General features: G+C 47.8%; 1 long non-coding RNA gene across 1 annotated transcript in view; it reads right to left on the bottom strand.

Moving 5' to 3' along the window:
* LOC135362227 (uncharacterized) overlaps nt 1-18,258 on the bottom strand; it is a 69,703-nt gene extending 51,445 nt beyond the window's left edge. The window contains exon 1 of the long non-coding RNA XR_010406705.1: nt 14,875-18,258. This is a non-coding gene — a long non-coding RNA (uncharacterized LOC135362227). The remainder of the gene's footprint in view (nt 1-14,874) is intronic.
* Nucleotides 18,259-19,125: the final 867 nt, after the last annotated feature.

The raw sequence follows: 19,125 nt of genomic DNA, 5'->3' as shown, positions 1-19,125 counted from the left end.
GGCTTTTTATGTTGGAGCCAAGGCTTGTTACTCAGTCCACCTCCAACAGATGGCGTTGGAGGTCAAGCAGTCATTCCATCTCATTCCAGGTGACCTCTGGTCACTGCCATTGTGCTTGTTTCGAAGTAAGGAAGACTCTATCCCGTCATGTCTGGTTTTTGCAAAAGCAATGCGAGTATTGAAAGGTAAGAAACGATCAGAAAGAGGATATGGCTAAGAGGAGAAAGGGAGAGTTGATTAAAAATAATTGATCAGTGTGGAGAAGTTGGAACCCGGGTGCACTGGGGGGTGGGAATGGAAGATGGTGCGGCCCCTGAGGGAACAGCAGGGCAGTTCCTCAAAAAATTGCAGCTCAATTTACCAGATAATCCAGTCAATTCCACTTTTGGGTATATACCCCAAGGAACTGAAAACAGGGACACCAACAGATATTTGAACATCTGTGCTCAGAGCGTCATTATTCACAACAGCCAACCCCCACCACGCACACCCCATCCCCCGCGCCCATCAAAAGATGAACGGATAAACACCATGTGGTATATATGTACAATGGAGTAGTATTCAGCCCTTAGAAAGAAAGGAAATCCCGACACAGGCAACAACATGGATGGACCTGGAGGATTTGCGGCTAAGCCAGTCACAAAAAGACAAATACCATAGGACTCCACTTATGTGAGATCCTTAGAATAGTCAGATTCAGGGAGACGGAGAGTAGTGCGGGGGGCAAATGGGGGGTAATTGTTTCATGGATATAGATTTCCAGTTCTACAAGATGCAAAAAGTTCTGGACATAAATGGTGGTGAGGGTCACACAACACTGTGAATGTATTTAATGCTACTGAGCTGCTTACTTAAAAATGGTGAAAATGGTGAATGTCACGTTATGTGTATTTCCCTACAATACAAAACAACTGAAGGCGGTGAGCAAATGGTGGGGAGCAAGTGTGGGAACTGCTCTGGAGGACGAAGATCCAATCGTGCAACATGTTACAATTGCTGGGCCTATGGGACCAGCAGCAATTAGAGGGACAAGGGACACGGATGGAATAGACATTCCTTACAGGTCGCACTATTCGTAGCATACCAGAGAAAAGTTCAGACACTCCTTTGAAAGGATATATGCATTTCAGTGTTCAAAGAGAAGGTTAGCTGTTTTCTTTTTTTTTTTTTTAAGATTTTATTTATTTATTTGACAGAGAGAGAGAGAGAGGGAACACAAGCAGGGGGAACAGCAGAGGGAGAGGGAGAAGCAGGCTTCCCGCAGAGCAAGGAGCCTGATGCGGGGTTCGATCCCAGGACCCCGGGATCATGACCTGAGCCGAAGGCAGACGCTTAACCGACTGAGCCACCCAGGCGCCCCGAGAAGGTTAGCTGTTTTCTAAGGAGAATAAAATATCCCACATTAGAATACCAATATAAGTCCTGCTGTGTAAGTGTCAGCTTAGCCCTGGGCTCCAGACAGATTAGTTATTTATGTATGTTTCACCCACCTCACAGGAGGGGCAGATTTTGTTGGAATGTGTGTGTGCACCTACAAGGAGGGAGTCTGAGGGACTACCAATGCTCCAAAACCTGGGCTCCACGTACAGGTGCTCAGGGTGTGCCCTGCACAAGGGCACCTCTTATACATGGATGCCATTCCCACTGCAGATATCTTCATTATTTTGCAAAATATTTAAATTTTTATTACAATTGTATTGACTCCAATGATGAGTGATACATGTATGTATTTTTTAACAATGTTCCAGCAATAATGATAAGGTGGGGTGTTATTTTTTACAAAATTAGTGTACACACTTATTAAAAGAGGAACGAAGTCTTATTCTAACAGGATTGATATCGATCATTCCACTTGGAATTTCAAAGAAGGAAAAAGCTTGACAAGAGAAAAATCTTGTTGGTCTATATCTGAAATAGCCTATGCTTCTAAACAAGGAGCTCTTTTTCTGCCCTGATTGGTGACTATTTTCAAATTAAGCAAATCTTCTCTGGGCACTAACTCACACATTGCCTAACTTGACACTTTGCGTTGTGGTTTCTCTCCTGGGTCAGAACTGTATTGCTGAATTCCCAAAAAACAACTGCAAGCACTTTGATTGTGTAATAACTTGCATTTCATCTCCGCTATCCAGAAAGCAAATATTACCTAGACAGAAATTAGAAACTACTTCATACTGGTTTACTATTTTAGATTATAAAAATTGTTTATTTGTTGCTGAGGGAATTTTGTCAGAACACAAATTCAGTGCCATAATGTAATGTGAGTAAACATCAAAACTGCCATTTCCGTTTTACAAAAGCAAGACCTGTGTGCAAGACCTGTAGAGCAAATTATTGTATCACGGTGATTTTTAGTTTTTATTTATTGTGATTTAAAATTCATGTTTCTATTAGCTTGCGTTTCATAATTGGACATTTATACATGGTTTATACATTACATGGAATGTATAAGTCCCTGCTAGTGTTATTATTGACATATAAATGACATTAATTAAAATCCTTTTTTAACTTAAGAAAGGGGGACCTTTTACCACTTAGGCCTAAGGCTATTGATAGCCTTGCTGATGGCAAATTCATCCTCACTCTTGGGTGGGGTGGGGAGGGGCACATGAAACATAGGTTATTGATGATGAATGTGGAAAGAAATGTCCAACATTCCCCCCCCAGAATTCTGGGCCAATTCAGGAGCAAACTCCATGTAGCCAGGCCAGAGGAAGGAAATAAGTCCCCCAGCGTAGTTCCCGGGAGAGGCTAGGGTACAGGCTGAGGAATGAAGATGTATGCCTCTCTGGAGGATTTGGAGGAAAGTCAGCAGATTCGCAGACTGGGAAGAGGTAGACAAGTGCAGAGCCTTGTGACTTTTAGGGAAATGCTGGGACTGGACAGTAGAAAGGGAACAAGATAAAGTACCCCCGTGAGCAGCCAGCCACCTACAGAAGGGAGTCAGCCTATCAGGGGCTCAGGTGCCTGTGAGCAGAACCATTCAGACCCAATGCCCCCAGATTGAAAAACAACAGAAGAAACAACTTGTCCCTGAGGCCTGCGGATCCAAGAAGAGCATGTACCGGAAGGGGATGTGCCAGGAAGGCAGGCACATGGGAGCCAGGACGCTGTCCAACAGGGACCAAGAAACAATCATAGAGCCGATTAGAAAGTGGCCTGCTTTTTTATTATCACCATGCGCTGGTAATTTTAAACAATGTCAGAAACAAAATGCTCCTCTCCCCAAATCTATTGCTTGTCCAAGTTGTAAAATATTGCTGCTACTCTTGAATGTAATAAATATCTCTAAGATTGGAATTCACCCATTTTAAATGTTCCCTTTACACATCCTATTCTACATGGAAGTTAATTTGGAGAACTCTCGGGCATAGAGTCAATCAACACACATGGACTCAGCTCGAGTTACTGTGGTTCCCCAGGACTCACATTATTAAAAGTAAGTCACCAGTTGACATCTATGGACCACCTCATTCAAAAGCGGAATTCAACATTCTTCTCAAGCTCACATGGGACATTCACCAAGATAGACCACATTCTGGGTCATAAAACACACCTTAACAAATTTAAAATGCTAGAAATCATAAATTGTCTGCTTCAGACCACAATAGAACTAAACTACACACCAAAAATAGAAAGATAGCTGGAAAATCCCAAAATGCTTGGTGATTAAAGAGCACACTTGTAAATAACCTACGAGTCAAAGAAGAAACCTCAAGAAAAGTTTATTCTACTCAATTTTGTTGTGATCCTAAAACTGCCCTAAAAATAAAGCCTATTAACAACAACATCGAAAAATCGTAGGACAGTGATTGTTCAGACAAGAAACAGAACTCGAGTGACTTGATTTCTATCACTGTATGTCACCACTTGGAATTTTTATTTGTTAAAGATTAATTTAAAATTAATTTAGATGAATTTTGAAGTTTAATTTTAAAACAAATTGGTTTTAAAATTAAAATTGAATTTTTTAAATTTAAAACACACACTACTTCCAACAGGGAAGCACAGCGGGAACTGCGAGGTGTGGTATTTTTATTTAGTAAGGGCAAATTTTAATTCATACGTGAAATAATTTACTGAATTTAAATAAAATCTTTTAAAATGTAAATTTCTTCCTTTTCAAACTGTCAGTCGCTTGTTTTGAAAGGAACGAAGGAAAGAGCGATCATTCCTGATGATTACGTGGGTATGACTGAAAATATCTGTCGTACAGAGGAATGCTCCAAATGACCCCCTCCCGGGTCAAGCCGTTGGTCGTGGCTGCTCAACCTGAAGATGAAATCTTCCGCCCAGCGCCGCCGCGCCCACCTCTGGCAGTGCGCCCGGGTCCGGCAGACGGTGCCCCGGCGGCCGCTGGGCTCCGGGACGCGGGCGCGCGTTCGGACAGGAGGGCGCAGTCCGGGCGGGCCCGGGAAGGGCCGGGGAGGGGCCGCGGGAGACGCGCCGCCAGCTCCTGGGGGAAACCAGGGAAATTGTCCGCCCCACGACTCCTGTCTGCGGTTACCGTGCGCCTTGTTTCTGCACAGCAGCATTGCAAAACTGACTTCTGCTGATACACTATCTCAGCCTCCTTGGGTTTGCACAGGGGGACCCCCGTCCCCCCGCCCCCAGGGGGCTGACAGCACCCAGTTCCCATAGGAACAAAATCGCTTGGTGAGAGCAGGAGAGCCTGGCCGGTAAAGCGCGAGCGAGCACTGCGGGCGGGTGGAGATCAGACCCCGGCGGTCGGGCTCCGGGTTGGGGGCGCACGGCCGCCGAGCATCTCTGCATCCCTGCACCTGCGCCCCGGGAGCGGCCGTTCGGAAAGGCGGAAGCGATCCGCCCCCACATGCCGTCCCCACATGCGTCCCGCCTAGGAAGACGCCCTGACAAGACAAATTCAGATTTAACACAAATCGTGTCACTTGGCGCACTTAACAGAACCGCCAGGACCCACCTTTTGGATTCTGGTGGATGTGGCTGCTGCTTGTTTGCATGCAAATCACCCACAATGCCCTGAGCAGCATGGCCCGGAGCTCTTTTAATTCCACTGAAGAGGGAAAGGCTTTTTTCTCCATAAAGTTGTTTCATGTTTTTGTCTTTAAAATACGTGGTTTATATATAAAGCTTATATTTATACATTTAAAAGTAAGCCTTACTATAATCACCATAACTGTGGAGAAGATGTAACTTTGGAGACTTATATAAATGGCGGTGCGACATTTCACTCTGGCTGGTCCGAGTGCAGTGGTGTTTACAATTAATTGATCACAGCCAGTTACAGATTTCTTTGTTCCTTCTCCACTCCCACTGCTTCACTTGACTAGCCTTTTGCTGCGGGGGGCGGGGAGGAAAAAATATATATATTTTTTTTTCCCCCTAGAGGCCAGCCAAGTACTAGCTCCTGCCTGACAGTTTCTTAAGCACACCGGTAAACGCATTGTGCACGACGACGATCTGCCAGCAGAGATGACTACTGGACAGCAGCATATTGAGCGTTTATGGGTCTGCATGGATCATGCTGAAAAGGAAGGTCCTCTTGTCTCCAGATTGTTTCTTGAGTACAGGGAGAGCCAGGGTTTAGGTGACCTAGGGAATGAACCATGCCTCATGAGCCTCCTTATCCCCAGTGTCAGGTGTGCAGGAGAGAGGGCAGGAGAGTAAGGGGTAGCATAGTGCAGTGGAAAGAGCACAAGCAAGTTGCAAAGTAATTTGCATAGCATGCTTCTGTGTTACTCTATAAAGCAAAACATTGTACATACCTGTAAGTTTGTCTGTGTTCACAGAAAACACAGAGAAAGGTGACAAAGGAAATCCCAAGGCTGTTATGGCATGGCAGAAGGGATGCTTTACTGTTCTCAACCCTAGACAAATTGCCCATGCAGCTTTATGCATTCCGTGGTCTCTGTGGTTCATGGTATTAGCTCTAAGCCCTGGGTCCACCAAGCTTTGCTTTTCTAGTAAAACATCAAGATTTTTGTACTGAAAAAATCCCCTTTCTCTTTTCACATGCCAGGTTTTTGCAAATCAAGATCGTTTTGGCTTCGAACTATAGTGTATGCAATCATAGCAGAATATACCATGCAATATTTGGGATAAACTTATACTAAAAAATGATTGTTATCTTAGCATCTTGTATTTTGTTTGGCAACCCTATCTTAGTCACATGAGTCTTAAGAAAGAAGTAACCCTGAACTCTTCTCTTTCTGGAGTTGTTCTATTACTCTGGGCTGGCCATTCATTATTGCTTTGCAGGTATTATTATCTGGTTAGGAATCTTCAGGAGAGGAGATACATATCATCAAGACTGACGGGATTATGCAGTCCCCTAGCCTATGGGATGAGATTTTCCTAGGGTCAGAGAAATTGACTCTGCTCTCAAGTTTCTCTGTGTCCATGTTCACATTTATTCCACCACCAATTACTTATATCCCCTGAACCTTGTCTCATGTTATTACCTACCTATCTAGATTTGCATTTGAAGGCCATGTTTCCATTGATTGGGACACTACAGCACTTGGTTTATGGCTTTGTTGCCATTGTTTCTTTGTCAATTTTATTGTTTTTTTTTTAAGATTTTATTTATTTATTTGAGAGAGAGAATGAGATAGACAGAGCATGAGAGGGGGGAGGATCAGAGGGAGAAGCAGACTCCCTGCCGAGCAGGGAGCCCGATGCGGGACTCGATTCTGGGACTCCAGGATCATGACCTGAGCCTAAGGCAGTTGCTTAACCAACTGAGCCACCCAGGCGCCCAGTTTTTGTTTTTTTGTGTTTTTTCTTTTTTATGATTTATTCATTATTTGAGAGAGAGCGAGCAAGTTTGGGGGAGGGACAGAATCTCAGACAGACTCCCAGCTGAGCACGGAGCCCAACGCAGGGCTGGATCCCAGGACCCTGAGATCATGACCTGAGCCAAAATGAAGAGTTGGAGGCTTAACAGACTGAACTACCCAGGCACCCCACTTTGTGGGTTTTTCATTGTAGGGTAGCAGAGAGATCTCTTGAAGAAGAAAGGTTATGCTGGTCCCACAAGTAACGAACTCTTCGGTGGGCCCTGAGCTACCCATGTGTTCTCGGAACCTCACTTTCTTCATTTGTGAAATGGTAATGTCTGCCACACTAACCTAACTGGGTTGTAAAGCATACTGTGAAATAAATAATATGAAAATATTTTGCACCTTATAAAATACAATACAAACATAGGGTTTTCTTTGACAAATGTACAGCATTGGCCGTGGCCAACAGACTGTCGTTTTCTCAGAGTATCACTTATTATTCTTCAGATATGATAATCCTGTGTTAATTGCTGGTATATGATCATAGCATCATCAACTGGCTTGAACGATCCACTGTAAGTAAGGTGGTTCGCCTTCTATGTGTATAGCCATTACCGGGGAAACAGTGAGGTATACAGGAAAGGGCATGAGATTTAGATTGAGAACATCCACCGGGAGCCCTTGGTCTCTCTAAGTCCTAGGGTGTTGCTCTTAATGCTGCTGCCTTACCTCCCTGTGGAGTCACCTTGAGACTACCCAAGACGGTAATCACGGAAGCACTAGGGAAATCCACTGTGTTCTCAAGGTACCTTGGATTGCCTACACCTACCTATGAGAATAAACCAAATAGCTTCCTTTATTAGATACACATTTGTGGCCTGCACATGGTACTACACCTTGCTTCTGATTCTGTTAGGAATTACACTTCCGGGGCGCCTGGGTGGCTCAGTCTGTTAAGCATTTGCCTTCGGCTCAGGTCATGATCCCAGGGTCTTGGGATCGAGCCCCGCATCGGGCTGCTTGCTCAGTGGGAAGTCCGCTTCTGCTTCTCCCTCTCCCTCTGCCTGCCGCTCCACCTACCTGTGTTCTATCAAATAAATTAATAAAATCTTAAAAAAAAAAAAAAAGGAATTAGGAGAAAAGTGAATCAGTGTTATGGCCCCTACTTTCAGATGAGGAGGCAGCTGAATGGGTTTCCCACGGTTACAAAAGAACGTAAGGGCAGAACCAGGATGACAACGTGGCTCTGAGGCCTCATCTGGGTGTCCCACAATATACTCTGCCCTTCTCTACCTTCTTCTCTGTTTTCAGACTCTTGGACTTGGTTTTTCTTCTTCCAAAATGTTTCCTTCTTGAGAATGTTCATATCTCTTCAAGATTTAACAGGATTGTCAACTTTGAAATGTCTCCTAATTTCACCTATTAAGTGTTGTATCATCAAATATTAGTTTCTCATTCTACTGATATTCAAAACATTTAAAAATCCTTACATATCTTCAAAGACTTTTCCTTTGGTTTTTGTTTTGTTTTGATTTGGTTTGCAAATGACATAAGGAATGTAGAAATCAAATAAAACCCCACTCTAAAATAGAACTACCTGATAATCCAGCAACTGCACTACTAGGTATTTACCCAAAGGACACAAAAATACAGATTCAATGGGGGACATGCACCCGGGTGTTTATAGCAGCATTATTAACAACAGCCAAACTGTGGAGGCAGCCCAAGTGTCCATCCACTGATGAATGATGTGTGAGATACACACATGATAAAGATGTGTGAGATACACACACACACACAATGGACTGTTAGTCAGCCATCAAAAAGAAGGAAATCATGTCATTTGCAACATAGATGGAGATAGGGTATTATACTAAGTGAAATAAGTCAGAGAAAGACAAATACCATATGATTTCATTCACATGTGGAATTTAAGAAACAAAACAGATGAACACAGGGGAAGGGGAAAAGAGAGAGACAGAGAGAGAAAGGGAAACAAACTATAAGAGACTCTTAACGATAGAGAACAAACTGAGGGTTGATGAGGGGAGGTGGGTGGCTGATGGGCATAAAGGAGGGCACTTGTCATGATGAGCACTAGGTGTTGTATGTAAGTGATGAATCACTGAATTCTACTCCTGAAACCAATATTGCACAGTATGTTAACTAACTAGAATTTAAATAAAATTTGGAAAAGGAAAAAAAAAAAACAGTTAACTGGCATGTAGCAGGTATTCAATAAATATTTGTTGAATGAAAAAAAACACCTACTCTATTAAAAAGTGAGAAAAATAAAAGCCTTTTTATTTCCTTTCCTTGATCTCCTAGAATATATACTATCCCCACCCTATTTCTTTTCCTTGATCTCTTAGAATGTATACTATCTTCATCATCTCTATTTGATTTTGGGGGCAGGGAGGAGGGTCTGTATTGGCTTCCCCAAATTCATCATAAGCTCCTCAAGGTAAAAGACTATATTTAAAAATACTTTTTTGTATCCCCAGCTCTTATTTCGATGATACAAACCTAGCTGCACTACTTGGTAGTGTTGACTTAAAATTTTTAAATAGAAAAAAAGGGACAACGTATCTAATATGTAGAGGGGGGCAGCTCTGCAAAAGACTAGTCAAGTGCAGTAGTGAGAAGGGGGGAAAGAGTAGAACAAGGAGTTCGATCTGTAACTGACTGTGAACAATCAATTGAGATAACTCACTACCTTCGGACCAGCCGAAAGCCCTGCTTCCTGCTTGAAGTATTTAAAGCTGAAAGATTTGTTCATTTTTACCTTACAGTGACATTTCAATTATTGTTTATAAATAATTATATTCACAGTATCAATTATATGCATCCTCTAAGAGTTCCTCAGTGCATCTAGTTATCAAAGATAGCATAAATGTATTTGACAACCAGAATCAGAAGCACTGCTGAGCATCCTGGGAAAGAGAATGCAAAATTAGCATCTCGGGGCGTCTCCTTTCAAGTCCTGTTTGTCTGGAGTAGCTCAGCCAGCCTAGGGTTCTGGGAGAGCTGCCCAATCAGCGCTGACCTCCTTTGGCTGTTTACCACATGTGACCCGAGGGACAGCTCCGTGAGGTATGGAGAAAGCTCCGAGGTGGAGCAGATTGTGCTTCCCTGCATCTGTAACCACCCCCACCCTCCCCCCCCAGCAGAGCTCCACGCCCTGGAAGAAGCCGCTCTTCCATCCTAGCAGAGTCTGCTCCCTTCAGAAGGGCAGCGATGCCTCTCCCACTGCCCAAGATCCCCATCCTCCTCCTTCAAAACCCCAACTGATAAAAAACAGAAACCACTACAGGAACAGGAGGAGAAGGCATCTGAAACACCCCAAAACCCTTGGATGCTGCTTAGAACTTCAAAAATTAAAGGGACAAAGGACAGAAGCCCAAGGTCAGAAGCAATGATGAAGGCAAGTGGAAAAGATTTCTGTAAAAGTGTCAGAAAGACAGAAAGACCCAAAGTTCGACCTCAATGCAAAGACCAGCAAGAGGACGGCAGGGAGGAATCTAGAGCAACAAGGACAGGAATATTCTGGAACAGAAGGTAGCGGGCAGCAGAGTTCGGAGCTCCGTTTTGCTCCCTAGGAAGAGCAGACCCAACTGTAAAAGTGCAGTCCTGGGGGGCAGGAGGGCAGGCAGCTCCCCACCCAGACAAAACACACCCCTGGGTGCTGACGTGAAAGCAGAGTCCCTGTCTGATTCCTTTTGGAGCCTAGTACAATGTCTGGCACGTAGCAGGTGCTCAATAAACATGTTGAGTGAATGAATAAATGAGATTAAGGAGAATGAACAATCCCAGGAAACCAGACATAGGGAACTGTCTTAATTTTCAAGAGGAGAAAAGAGAGTAAGAGTTTCATAAATTATAGACAACCTCTGAATCACTGTTGCTTTCTAGCAAGATTCTAGAATGGATTACTAAGGAGGTAGATACATATTGGGAGCCAAGTTGAAATTAACAAGAAAAACTCACGCACCAAAATAGTTAATTTCTGTTTTAGGATTGGTGTTTGACTCAACTGATTACATCTCTTTCTGCGCCTTTGTGTGGGTTGGGTTCAGGCGGCTGGAAGTGATTCCATAATCAGGCTCAGAGGTTGCTGGTAGGGATTAATGCCACCCTGGGAGAGGGGCGCTGGTGCTGTCCCATGGGCTTGTTCCTTGGCCAGATCCTGTCTAACCTGTTTTCGTCAACCATGTGAATGAAGATGGCCCTAGATTGATGGCACCATGGGCAATATGCTGTGAGAATCAGGAAGGCACCAGAGATTTACAACGTGGGCTCTTATCACATCATCTGGGTCCTAGATTTGACCATCTACTAGCAATGTGTCTTTGGACGAGTTACCTACCTTGCTTGTGCCTCCGTTTCTGATACAAACTAACAATATAACGGACACAAATGAACAGAGCTGAAGTTCCCCTTTTCAGTTAAAAACTAAAAAAAAAAAAAATCTGAGCAGATATCAGGTAAAAGAATCTCACAAAGTAAAAATGCAAACACTAGCATAGTTACACAGAAGTTGGCTGTCACTGCTCCTCTGGGGTGTGCTCTGGTCAGGTGGTAGCCAAGGCCCAGGGGACAGTTTTTAAAAAGACAACATGGCAGACCAGAGTGTGCCCAGGGGAAGGTGACCGAGGAGGTGATATACACTTCCTCGCACATTCCTGACTTCACAAAAATGCTTTCAACTGAACTGTGTGATGGTTCCCAGAGAGTTAAACGTGAGTTACCACACACCCTGGAGCTCCACTCCTAGGCAGATACCCCACGGTGTTGCAAGCAGGCACTCAAATCCACACACACACACACACACACACCCATTCCCAGCAGCACTTTTCACAGCCGCTGAAACACAGGAACACGCTGAGCGTCCAACAAAGCACGAGTGGATCGCCAAAGCACGTGATGTCCCTCCAGTGGAAAATCATTCAACCATAAGAAGGACACCTGCTACCACATGGATGAACCGTGAAAACATCACGCTAGGGGGAAGGAGCTGCACACAAAAGGTCACACCGTGGCTGAGTCCATCGTGGATGATTCCAGAATAAGTAAATCCATAGGGACGGAGCACAGACTGGTGGTTGGTAGGCGCTGCAGGAATGACCGCTTAAAGAACATGGAGCTGCCTTTCCAGGTGAATGACACGTGTCGGGACCAGATGGAGGTGGTGGTTGCAGAACAGTGCACGTGTACAAAACACCACGGAATTGTACACTTACAATGGTTAATTTTATGTTCTGTGAATTCTACCTCAATGTTAAAAAATGCTTTCAAAGAACCATAGCCATTCGATTTGGTCCTCATGACAAGCCTGTGAAGGTGTAGGATTGGCAGGGTTTTTTCTGGTCTTACAGTCGAAACAAACGAGGCTGGAAGTGGTTTGGGGGTTGTCCCCGTTAGTAACTAGCTGGGCAGTGGCAGGCTGGGTCTGGAGCAGCCAGTCAACGATTCCTGGCCCAGGACAGCCCATCCACTGACCTCCCTGCTTCCCTGTCACCTCCCACCCTGTCCTGAGGGCTCTGAACCCTCCCCTGGGGCCATCTGTAAGCTCTGTGCTTCCTTGACCCTTCAACTTGCAGTCTCATCAACCCCACAAAGTGGGGCGGGTCCGTCCTTCCTCCCTTCCTTCCTCCTCTCCCTCCTCCCCAGGTGGGCTGGACCAGGGAGGGAGGGCCCACCTGTCGGGGGCAGGTCCGTGGGGGTGATGCAGAGTCGCTTCTTAATGTTATCTTAAGTAAACGGTGGAGGTGCTAGGCTGCAAACCTTTTTGACACTCCTGTGTCTGAGCCACTCATTGCCTCCCCACCTGTTACTGCCCTGGGTCACAGGGAAATGAGTGAACAACAACAAAACTGGGGTGATGCAGGGGGCGGGGGGGGGTGACACTTAAAATCGTATGAATATGAGAAACTGGTATACAGAGAAGTCTTCTTATGACCCACTGCCACCCACCAGGAGAGTTCGTTGGAAATCAAATGTCTCTCCTTAAGCCCCAGCTGCCTTGGAACTGGGAAAATAAAACTAAATTGTCAACAACAAAATGAAATAAAAAGACAGCCCGGCCAGGGCTTCTACAGCCCCAGGGGGGTCCGTGGCACCCAGCTGGCGGACCCTTGCGGGCCTCAGTGGGCCCTAGCCTGGGGGTCGTGCACAGACCAGCGATACCGGCTGTTTTAGCTGACGCGGGAGCTGTAACAAACCACCACGGGCTGGGGCTTAAACTATACGCATGTGTTTCTCACGGTTCTGGAGGCTGGGAGTCCAAGATCAGGGCGCCAACCGATTCAGCTCTGGGTGAAGACTCTCTCCTGGCTTGTGGATGGCCACCTTTTCCCTGTGTCCTCACACGAGGGAGAGAGAAAGCCCAGGTCTCTTCCTCTTCTCAGAAGGACATAATCCTATCATGGGGCCCCGCCCCCAAGACCTCATCCAAACCTAGCTCCTCCCGGAAGCCCCACCACCCAAAGGCCATCACCTTGGGGGTTAAGGCTTCAGCATGTGGGTTTTAGGGGGACACAAACACTCCCATTCATAGCACTGGCTCTCACTTGGATTTGCTTTTTCTGAACGGATCCGCGCCTGGGCTGGTGTGGACCCAGGAGTGAGGATGGGCCCCCTAGGAGCTCCCCGCTGAGGCCCCCAGATTGCCGTTCTCAGCCCCTCGGGTGCAGGTGACTGCTACTCCCAGGCACAAGCCAGGCCTGGAGCCCTGAGTCCTGGCTCTCGTGGCCTCGTGGACGCAAACCTGGGGGCCCCTCTTCCCTGAGAACCTTCGTCTGTGGCTTGGCAGGTTTCCTCTTAATCCTTCAAAACTCCAGGGCCTGCCTCCACCCCTCTCCCCACAGTCCCACACAAGGTGCTGCCACCCGCCAATCCGCTGATGTTGGTGCGCGTGGGGCTAGGACTCTGCCCTCACTCCAGCCGCTGGACTCAGGAACTTTCCTCGAAGAGCCAGGCCTCCTTTCTTGGACCTCCTAGGTGACAACCATGTATCGCAAGCAGACCCTTTCTGAAAAGAACATGGTTCCCTCTCCACCTGGAGGAAGGAGAGCCGGGAAGAAAGGACAGAGGGGAGGTGGAGACACTTCAGTCTGTGACCGGAGTGACAATCGCAGGGCCATGTGAGGAGGCTGGGAGCCTGGCAGCCACGAGGTCATGGCATCAGGAGCCTGGGCTGGTGGCAGCGAAGGGGACAGCAGAGTCGATACCCTGTGCTAAATCAGCAATGAGGGACAGCCTGGAGATCCCAGGGCCTTGAAATAGAACACACTGACACTAGCTTCTAACCCTCTGTGGTTTGGGGTATTTGGAAGTGCCCCGGGCCACCTCTGTGACTTGGGCAAACCTATCTCTTCTCTAGCCTTAGGTTCCTAAAAAGGAGGGAGTGAGAAGGGTCAAGGCTTTGGCAGGAACAGCATATTCGGGTGGGCATGGAGCCCTGCTAGTCCAGCCCCTCAGGGAACTAGTGTTGGGGTGAGCAAAGGTGGTGGTGAGGAATGGGGTAGAGCAGGTCTCCCTGTGGGGGTGCTCCCACGGGGGCAGAGGGGTACTAGGAAGACTGACCAGCACGACTCCATCTGGGGGAGGGGACCCATGGAGCGCTCCAGCCTGGCCCAGCAGCTCTCCTGTGTTCAAATGTGAAGCATGGACCATACCCTGTCCCAGCAATCCACCGCCACAACCAAACTCAGCCCAAATTCCAACACCAGACTGAAATCTCCAGCTTTTTCGAACAAACTTGATTCTGAAGTCTCTGTTACACACAGGGCATCCTCTGTGCTAGTTTGTTTCTTGTGATTATAAAACAGGAAAAACAAAGTGGGGTTTTCTTGAGGTCTGCAGTTTCTAACTGAATCCGGCCCTCGGAAGCCTTTTCTCTGGCCCACATAGTATTGCTACCATAATCAGAAGTAGATCCAATATTGACAAACTGGAAGATTGCACACTGAAATTCTGGCTTTTCTTTTAAAAAAACATCAGGACAGCAACAGCAGGGCCAGATTCCCATGGGCAACAAGCACCCCCTTCAGGAGGGACAGAATCAAAAGTGTGCCCTGGTTGGTCATCACCGCTCCCTAGGCAGTTCACTTACCGGTCAGGCCCCTTGAACACTGGAGTTTGACCTCCGACACTGAAGCTCCCTCAAGTCTCCAGCCATCCCCAGTTATCTGTGATTTCCAGGCAGGACACTCTTGTAGCGGGCGGGGAGAGGGAGGATCATGATTCCTATACACCTGTGATCGAGGGATCCGTTTTCAATCCAACCTGAGCTGAGCTCACCCTTCCTTTTTATATATAAGAAAAGCTGGAAAGAATACAGAGGGCTCCCTTCCCACAGGATTCCTTCTGCAAGCAATAGCCGCCACTTTCTAAAAGGCCCCTTCTCCATTGTACGAACAAGTGGTCCTTTGTCCGCCCCGCTCTCTCTGCCACCGTATCTCCATAATCGAAGGTGGGAACACGGTGAATGGGGAACTGTGCTGGCTCTGGGGCCGCGCCAAGGGCAGGGTGAGCTGTGGGAGCTGGAGGGGAGGAGGGGACCACGGAGCCCTGGCCTGCCCGGTCCTCAAGCCTGGTCGACCCAGGGATCTGGTCATTCATTCATTCAGTGTTTCACTACTGTGTGCTCACCCTGGCTGCCCCCCACCGCCCTGCATCTCTTGTTAGCTTTCCCAAGCCCCGTGCCAGGCAGAGCCAGCCAACTGCCACGTGGGAACTGGATGGGTTTAAAGGAGAGATGCCTTACCTTAGTCAAGGTGCCAGAGGATACACTGTCATAGTTATGTGCCCCCAGCAGAAAGGCTCTTCGGAAGACCTGTGGGTACACCTGTAACTGGCCGTGGAAGCTGTGTGCTGTGATGGGCTCAGGGTCAGGTGTGTCCTTGTGCTCCCAGGGCACTTCCTGGCCCACATCCTTCACCCCAGGGCCCATCCACATTGACAGGGGACAGAGGGGATTGGGGAGGTATTGATGCTTCCTCGGGGCCCAGGGGAATGGGCTGGGGGGGAGGTCACCGTGCAGCTCCTTGGGCCTGTGTGGTTTGTGCTGAAGAAGCCAGGTCAAGTCCGTTCCTCCCCGCAGAGTCCCTGGAACACTCAGGGAGGCTCTGAGAGCTCCTTCAACAAGATCCCCATTTAACCTTTTATGTATGTATGTATGTATTTATTTCTAGTATTTCCCAAGCCAATTATTAACAGAATTTGTCTTTAATGGAGCATTTATTAATCTCCTTCAGAAATGTTCTTCCCACACATCTTAGGAAATGTTGGGGCCTTGGAAAGAACACTGGTTCTGACTTCTAGTTCCGACTTGCCAATTTACTGGCCATATGGCTTTGGGCAAATGACTTCGTCTCTCTGACCTCCAGCTCCTTCATTATGTGATGGAGGTCATGATACCTGTCCTGCCTACATTTCAGCGGGAGATGTGACTGTATCTGGGAACTTCTGAAAACTGCTAGTAGGCTCCAAACCTGCTGGATCTGATTCCAGATAGGCCAGCACCGGGGTTCATGAAGAATCTGCATTTTGTATCCACCAACAGACCCAAACCCTCCACTTAGGGTCTACCTTGTCCGCACAATGCACAGTCAGTGGCCCCATCCTGGCCCATCAGAACAGGCCAGAGAGATAAAGAGATGAGCATTTCCCACATAAATGGCAAGTCCTCAGGCGCCTGGGTGGCTCAGTTGGTTAAGCGACTGCCTTCGGCTCAGGTCATGGTCCTGGAGTCCCTGGATCGAGTCCCTGGATCGAGTCCCTGGATCGAGTCCCGCATCGGGCTCCCTGCTCGGCGGGGAGTCTGCCTCTCCCTCTGACCCTCCTCCCTCTCATGCTCTCTGTCTCTCATTCTCTCTCTCAAATAAATAAATAAAGTCTTAAAAAAAAAAAAAAGAATGCATACCATTTTCAGTTTCATAAAGATGTTAGTTTAAAAAAATAATAAAAATAAATAAATAAATAAATAAATAAATAAATAAATAAATAAATGGCAAGTCCTGAAATTCAGCATTTCAGAGCTCCGCCAAGCTTCACGTTCGTGTCTGATGTTCTGTTCACCAACTGCCTCTTTGATGCACCGGGAATCCCATCATGAAGCTGGCGCACACGGGGTTAGAGACAATCACTTGTAAGAGCAGTGTGCCTTTGTTAACGACAACTCCAAGCCCGGGACTCAGCAGCAACCCCCTACCTGCGATCACCGCGTGCCTGAGACGAGCTGAGCCCATGCACACGATATCGCCCCGGGCCCTTAACGCTCCCCTGCAAAGGCGGGGTCTTCATCCCCCAGATGGGAACATCAGCCCCGAGAGGAGTTAGGTAACTTGCCCAGAGTCACACGGCTGAAGAGTAGGGTCAGCTTGGATTAGGGCTTTAGTAACAGCACCCGCCAGGTCCTGGATACCCAGCAAGCACCCAGTGCGTGGCGCCTCTGCTCATTCTTCAGGATTCTGTACGGCTACCCACGCTCAGATCTCTCCAGGGCTCCATGTACCTCCCAGATACACCACCGGGACAGTGAACGTCAAACATTCCTCAAACTTTGTACACGCGACACGAACAACGGCTTCCTTTATCTGATCCCTTGTCACTGTTTCTGCTGCGTCAAAGCCGCGGGGAAAAGCCAACAGGTGCTGTGCACACAAGACAGACCGGAGCGCAGACCCTGCGCGCCGAGGAGCCTCACGGACCAACGGTGAAGGGCCGTTTCTGAGGCAGTTGGGCACCTCTGATCACAGACTGGGTCCTATGTGAAATCCTTTATTTTGGCAGCTGTGCTAAGGAAGGCACTTACTTACTGTGTGGTTCTGTAGGAAAAGCACTCTCAAGTGGGCAGGGGTGAGAGGTCATTCGAGGAAAGAAGGGGGATCCATAGGTAAAGAAGATGCAGCAAACTTTTGGTACTTGTTCTAAGTGGGTGGGGTGCAAAGGGCGTTGAGGATACAATTCTCGTTTCTGTGCTTGAGACGTTTCCTAATTAAGTAATAAAACCTCAGCTCAGAGACCTGCAGGACATACCAGCTTCTGGGGTCCCCTCACCTACCCTCAACTTCCCATCAGCCTGGAGCCCCCGCTCCTTAGCCTGCTGGAGCCGGTTCCCCTCATGCAGCCCATCTCCCTGCAGCCCCCCTAGCTCCCTTGCTACCAGACCGGGTTTTCTACCAGGGGGAGGCCACCGCCCAGTGCCTAGGGGTGCCTAGGTCCAAGGCCCGCTCTGCACGTGCCCAGGGCTAGCCGACCCCTCCTGCCCTTTCTTCGGCTGAGAAATGAGCACAGCAGTACCCGCCTCACAGATCACTGCGGCACGCCACCGGGCCACACTTCTCTACACGGGGTCTGGCTTTTGCTGAGTGTCCGGTAAGGATCAATTGTCACTCTCATTACTAAAATTTCAATCTGATTGCTGTACCTTATTCTCGCTTCAAGTCATCAGTGGTTCCCCACCAGAATGCTCAGGTAAGGTCAAACTCCTGACTTCCTGCGAGAGGCCCCCCCTCCAGCCCCCCCAACCTCAGCACCCCCCCCACAGCGTCTGCCCTGCCGCTTGATGCCTGTCCCCTCACAAGCGCGATGGGAAGTTCACCTCCTCCTCCTCTCAGCTCCCCGTCTGGGGCACTGTGGCCCTCCAGGCCCCCACACCCCCAAACCCACTCCTCACCACGGCCCCGGTCACACGGACGATAATCTGCTTCCTCGCCTGGCTCCTTCACCCTCTACGAGCTCCCTAACCGACCTGGCGGTGGGGGGGTGGTCAGTTCTCTCCCAGGGGAACTACTTTCTGCAGTCAAAGTGGGGCCAGATCCGTCAGTCAAGATACACCTTGGCAATTTGGTTTCCAGATTTCAGAACTGAACGCATCTTGACTTCTGCCTCAGGGCCTCTACCTGGTGTTCCTCTAACTTTAACGTGCATGCAGATCTCCTGGGATTCTGAGGGACGCCTGGCTGGCTCGGTCAGTAGAGCATGCGACCTTCGATCTCAGGGCTGTAAGTTCAAGTCCTACGCTGGGTGTAGAGATTACTTAAAAATAAAATCTAAAAATAAAAAAAAAATGTAGATTCCGGTTTATTAGGTCTGGGGGCCAACCTGAGATTCTGCATTTCTGACAAACATCCAGGGAGTGCCATGCTGCAGGGCCCAGGACCACACTGAGAAGCAACACTCACTCCTACCCTTTGCCAGGCTCAAGCTCAAGGTCTCAGCTCAAACATCACTTGTGAGAAAGAAGGGCTTTTCTGGACACCTCAGTTCAAAGGAGGCCACGTGCTACTCCAAGAGCCCAGGGCTCTTCCTCGGGGCCTTGTGTAGACTGTATGACATCTCCCCAACTCGACCGGAAGCC

This window comes from Mirounga angustirostris, unplaced genomic scaffold (assembly GCF_029215605.1).
Source record: "Mirounga angustirostris isolate CCGP_5_RB_7025 unplaced genomic scaffold, mMirAng1.0.hap1 SCAF_12, whole genome shotgun sequence".
NCBI classification, from domain to species: Eukaryota; Metazoa; Chordata; class Mammalia; order Carnivora; family Phocidae; genus Mirounga; species Mirounga angustirostris.
The sequence above is the reverse complement of the archived record's forward strand: the minus strand, read 5'-3'. Positions and strand labels throughout refer to the sequence as shown.